Here is a 6,316-nt window from a genome sequence, read left to right on the forward strand (position 1 = left end):
TTCGGTAATTCCATAATAATTGTTTACGAGGTTGACGGTTCAGAATACGGCTCCGCTCGGCAAAAGATCACATACTACGCCAATCCTGTCCAAAATCCTAGATCCGCCTCTGTAATTCATATACTAAAAACAAATATGGCAGGCTTGACATTATAATATCTGTTTAAGTAACGAATTGTCATAAAAAATACACGACATTTTTTTTTATGATGAGGCCTTTTAGAGCCGACCAAATGGTAAGGATTTTTCTCATTTGCTTACATCATTTAAAAGCAAGCAAGCAATCACACCTCCTTATTTTTATAAATATATAGAAAATGCATGCATTAAAGACTAATGCAAAGACACATACACTTGTTTCTATCAATGAGAAGGTCGAATATCCGATCTCCTTATGAATTCGCTGTGTATAAATAATATAACTGACTTATAAACAAGGATTTGTATACTGAGTATAGTACTGTACAATTGATCATATACAGAATGGTTTTCAATATAGGAAGAATACCAGAGTTCGCGCAAAGTGAATAATATTACAAAGGACGGACACAATTTTGGTATATTGCATTAGAAATAATATTGAGGACGCAGGTTTTCTTCAAGGACCACCAGGGAAATAAAGATTTCGCGAACTCTGAATATCAAATATATATATCACAACAACAGTCTCTGTTTTTTTTATTATCTGCATATACACTGAAACGTATGCCTTACTCTCGGAAGAGTTCACAGACAAACCTATAAGAAGAAAGAATAGAAAACAAAGGATGGAAATAGCAACGTTTATGAAATCTTAACGTAGAAAAGTATCACTGAGAAGTTGAAAATTACCTCGGAATTACGGTTCTTCCGATCAGTTATAAGGAATTTATTTAGAATACAATTCCGTGATCTTATCAGGGACTTTATTTAAATTCTACGGAACAGGCTGTAAAGAGAATTTGCTCCTACAGTTTCTTCCTCCACTTTACTGAGTACTCATATTCATTTAGAATCCACTTTGGATCAGAAAACACCAATTTTCAAAGCACTTAATACTGGGCGCAAAATCTGCAATTTGTTTGAACCATAACATGCAGCTTGTATCGAAAACTCTTCCTATCAATCGTTGGAGGTACACCCTGGTTATCAATACGACAGCTAAGTATCCGTGTATTCGCCTCTATAAAATGGGATGGTCTTACCTCTGAACCATTCCCTGTGCATGATAACAAAGAGTCAAACAGGCAGTTCCGTTTCATGTGTCTGTCTGAACGGTTTATTAAAATATATTGGAGTCACTAGTTATGGATCATTAACATGTGCTGATAATATTGCATTGATAGCAAACTCATAAACAGAACGGTAAGTAAGGTACATGTAGCAACCATTCATCTTCTGAAAGGAGGAGGGGGAGGTATTGTTTTATTTCGAAGTCAGATTGTTTTTCCCGTGTCCACATGTTTATAAAGTTTTTCGACGCTATCATGGCAATCATTTTTTTTTTCAAACTTTAACATATCTTAACACTATAAGGTATCTTATGGGGAACTGAATCTTGATTCAGATTATTTGTTGTCATCTGCTTTACCAGAATATTTTATTTTCATCAAATGGGGATCAGTATATTTTTTTTGGTAAAAATATTGGTGTAGGACTATACGACAAACGTTCTTTTTCGTTATACTTGTATTCTCTGTATGCCCGATATGCCCCGGCGGCTTGTGGGCCCCAAGGACGTATATTAGATATACGTCCTTGTGGGCCCTTAATTGACAATAACATATATATCTTATCTTATTTTATTGTTGTAAAAAAAGAAACCAATACATTCGATAACTGTATACGTCTCTGAACTTGGAAAATTCAGCACTATATATATCCATCGGTCTTACCAGAGACATATATACATAGAAATATCCGAGACAAGTCTGTGAGATCAGAGACATATGTCTCTGGTGAGATATATAGGTCTCCGTGGTCTTACGACTAGGAATGATTAAACAACCGGACATTGTATTGTACGTTTCTTTCCCCAGTACTACAGGGTTCTCTACGGATATCTGGGCTACTTGTATCTGTATCTGTAGTGGTACGTGTAGAATCCTTTTAAGGCTTTTATACACGGTGTGTATACTTGTTATTATAAACAAAAATATCTTTTAACGGGTATATCACAGCAAGGATGATCACAGGTAATTGTTTCTTGCGTATGTATAACAACTATAATAAATTCAATATTTTCCGAGTATGTTTGACAATTTTTTCATAAGGTCACGAAGGAAGTAACAGAGACAGACATGACAGTCTGAGAGTAACCGGAATAATTTGACATTCAGTCGTTATATTAGAGACATATATACAGTGGGAATAATTGCATAATATTGAAGTGTGAGTTTTGTCTCTTGCTTGTTATAAGTGTAAAAATTGTTGGCTGTTATGTTTTATTGTTGTTTTGTTTTGTATATGTTTTTCATACGTGTTCATGTGTTTCAGTGATGATCCTTTTGTACTGGATTTTATACTGAATAAAATTAGTTAGTTAGTTAGTTACATATGTGTATATATTATGTGTATATATGACTCCGGTTATATTCAGCTTATCTTATTGTAAATAGGAGAGATCGATAAATTTACGATTTCAGAGAGGGACAGAATTAATCACTTTAATAGGGAACATACATTGTAGATGGGTCTCAGGGGGCTGGGAGAGGGGCTAGTCCAAATAATTATGACGTCTTGGAAGGCTATTTTAAATTTTTGCTTTGACGCCTTCCTGCGACGTATAAGGCGTCAAAGAAAAAAATATAATAGCCTTTCAAGATGTCATAATTATTTGGACTAGGAGGGGGGCCTGCCCTCCTCTGTTTATGTGAACAATTTGGTTAATTATAATGGGAATCACTGAAGCATGACTAGCGAGTCGACCCCCACTTATGGCAGTCAGAGGACCCTCTTAAAAAAAGAATCTGGATCCGTCACTGACATGACTGATGGAAGTGTCTGTGTATTTTGCTGTGTAACAATTAGGGTTATTGGTAGTCCAAATAATTATGATGCCTTGTAAGGCTATTATACTTTTTTTCTTTGACGCATTTGGACTAGGTTAATGGTAGAAGTGGTGTCATGATACCAATATGAAATTTACTGATCGCATACAGCATGTACAGATCCATTGGAGGCCCCATGTGGCAGCATTCTACCAATCAAAACATCACTCATTTACCTAAGGTGCGATAATACATGTATTGGTATTTAATATGGAATCTTTTTCACACATCCCTTATCAGTTAGAAACCAACTTACTGGTCTTATTGTAGCTTCTTGCGCGTTTGAACAAATATTCTGACGATATCCTAATTTTACATGAAACACAATGTGGCTTTAGGCAAGGCTATAGCACTATGGATAATTTATTTATATTACATTCTTTGTTTGAACTTCTGAAGAAAAGAAAGAAAAAACTTTATTGTGCATTTATAGACTTTGAAAAGGCTTTTGACAAAATTTGGAGGGATGGACTTTGGCATAAACTACTGTTAAACAATGTAAATGGGAAAATGTTAAATGTGATTCAAAGTATGTACAAAAATATTAAATCAAATATTATTTTTAATAACAGCAAGTCTGATTATTTTCCGTGTAATAATGGGGTAAGGCAAGGGGAAAATATGTCCCCTTTTTTGTTTGCAGTTTTTTTAAATGACTTGGAAAATTTTTTACAAACAAAAAACTGTAAGGGCCTTTTCACAGTTACAGAAGAATTGGAACATGAACTTGATGTATTTCTCAATATCATTTTATTATTATATGCTGATGATACTGTTTTGATGTCTGAAACACCACAAGATCTTCAAATACAGTTAGATTTTTTTAATGAATACTGTAACTACTGGAAATTAAAAGTAAATGTATCCAAAACCAAAATATTATGTTTTTCATATGAAAGATTACCGGACAATTTAAACTTTGTTTTAGATGATCAAGAAATAGAAATCGTTCAAGAGTTTAGTTATTTGGGTATCTTATTGACAAAAACGGGAAATTATAAAAAGGCGATTAAATCACAAGTTGAAAAAGGGACAAAAGCGATGTATGAGATACTAAAAAGGGGGAAATTTCATAGCCTATCAGTTTCTTGCCAGTTAGATCTTTTTGATAGAGTAGTAAAACCTGTTCTTTTATACGGATCAGAAATATGGGGATTCAGCAATTGTGATATTGTCGAAAAGGTTCATGTAAAATTTTGTAAGTTGCTCCTAAATCTGAAATCTTCCACTCCAAACTGTATGATATACGGTGAGCTAGGACGTTTTCCACTCTCTATTGATGTAAAATTAAGGATGATATCCTACTGGTTTAAATTAATTATGGGAAAGCAGTCAAAGTATTCATGTATTATTTATAAGCTACTGTACCACTTGTATTGTACTAAACACATAGATTTTAATGGTTTTTAATATGTGTTAAAAATATATTCGATGAATGTGGATTTTCTTATATCTGGAACACACAGCTCTTTTTAAATGATGTATGGTTGAAATATAATATCAAAGTAAGATTGTGTGATCAATTCAAACAAACTTGGAACGAGACTATTCAAAACTGTTCCAAAGCCTTGAATTATCGTATTTTTAAGAATGTATTGTGTTTCGAAGAATATTTTAACATTTTAGACGAAAAAGATTTTTTGACATTATGTTAATTTAGAATACATGTATGTAACCATAAACTTCCTGTCGAACTTGGAAGATGGTACAATATAGAAAGAGAAAAAAGAAAGTGTAATTTAGTAAGTTACATATTGGAGATGAATTTCATTACATTATTAATTGTTCACATTTTAGAGAAGAGAGAAATAAATTTATAAATCGAAATTTTAGTATAAGGCCAAATATTTTAGTATTTACTGAAATTATGTCGTCTACAAATAGGACAGATCTCATTAATTTATGTAAGTTTTACTTTATACGAATTATAAACAAGCGAGTGTGTCCTCCTGAATAAGTTCTTTTTGTCTTTGTTGTTGTTGTATATATTGTATATTTATGTTTATGTAGTTAATATATTGTATTATACATGCATGTCTTCTCTGTACCTATGTATTTGGTGATGAGAATAAAGATATATAGTGCTGGAGGTTGTGATTTTGATACTCAGCCTGGTTGGACACAATAATTTAAAAATTATATTTGCTTCATATCTGCTTAGCACAATGAATTAATGAATAAGAGGAAAGCTTGGTTTGCTAGTAATCTGGCAAATTTATTAGGATTCAACATTGAACAAATGTTGAAGGCTGTCCAATTGCTTTACAAGTGAAAATAAGTCCCAGGAGAGTCCAAATTGCAGTGTACTTGTCTGATAGGTAAAATAACAGCTGACAGCTGAGGTGGAGATTTTGCACGAATGATATTTTCAAGTGAAATATATAGCCTGTTTATTTATTCATCTACAAAACACATATATAAGAGTTAACAAATATACTTTATGTCTTAATACATGTATATATATGTTATATCCTATTCAAGGTGTGTTGTTTGTTTCTTTCCTGTTTCATCATGTTTATATTTGTATCCCATTTGTACAGCTTTATAAAGATTTATATATTTTAGATGATCAACCATAAAGTCACAAATGATGCATTCCATGCAAGTTCATTCCTGGCTTGTGGTTTATGTCCTTTGCATATGGATCAGGGAATATAAACTCTAAGCCAGGAATGTCACATTATATACCCTGTCTGAGACCTGAATAATTATATAATAGCCTTCGGCTCAGTCATTATCACTATCTTAGTCAATACCACTGTCCTGTGGGCAGTCCATATATCACGATAATGACCAGTTTTTCAAGAACTATTATGTTTATTTCATTGAGAAACCATGTTTTGGAAAATTCTCATAAATTCAAAATGCCTACAGCGAACTCGAGTAGTTGTAAGATTTCTATGGCAAAGAGTGAAGACCAGTCGTAGTAATACTAGCATTCATTTTAGTGCAATTTTTCAGTATATAAATACTTAATCAAATTATCTTTAATTTTATAATTAACGAAGACATATAATAAACAATTCAACAGCTTAAATATAATATTAAAAACAGGAACATGTTTTATAAAAGGTACATCTCTTTAAACAGAGAAACCACGCCCCACCGGACATTAACAGAGAAATCATGCCCCAACGGTCATTATCAGACGAAAACCACGCCCCAACGGTCATTATCAGACGGAAACCACGCCCCACTGGTCATTATCATGTAAAAGTTCATTAACGACCGGTTTTCTGGTCCGTCTTTTTCTGTTAAAGACCGATGAAATTTATTACTGAAGAATA

Source organism: Mytilus edulis, chromosome 1 (assembly GCF_963676685.1).
Source record: "Mytilus edulis chromosome 1, xbMytEdul2.2, whole genome shotgun sequence".
Lineage (NCBI taxonomy): Eukaryota > Metazoa > Mollusca > Bivalvia > Mytilida > Mytilidae > Mytilus > Mytilus edulis.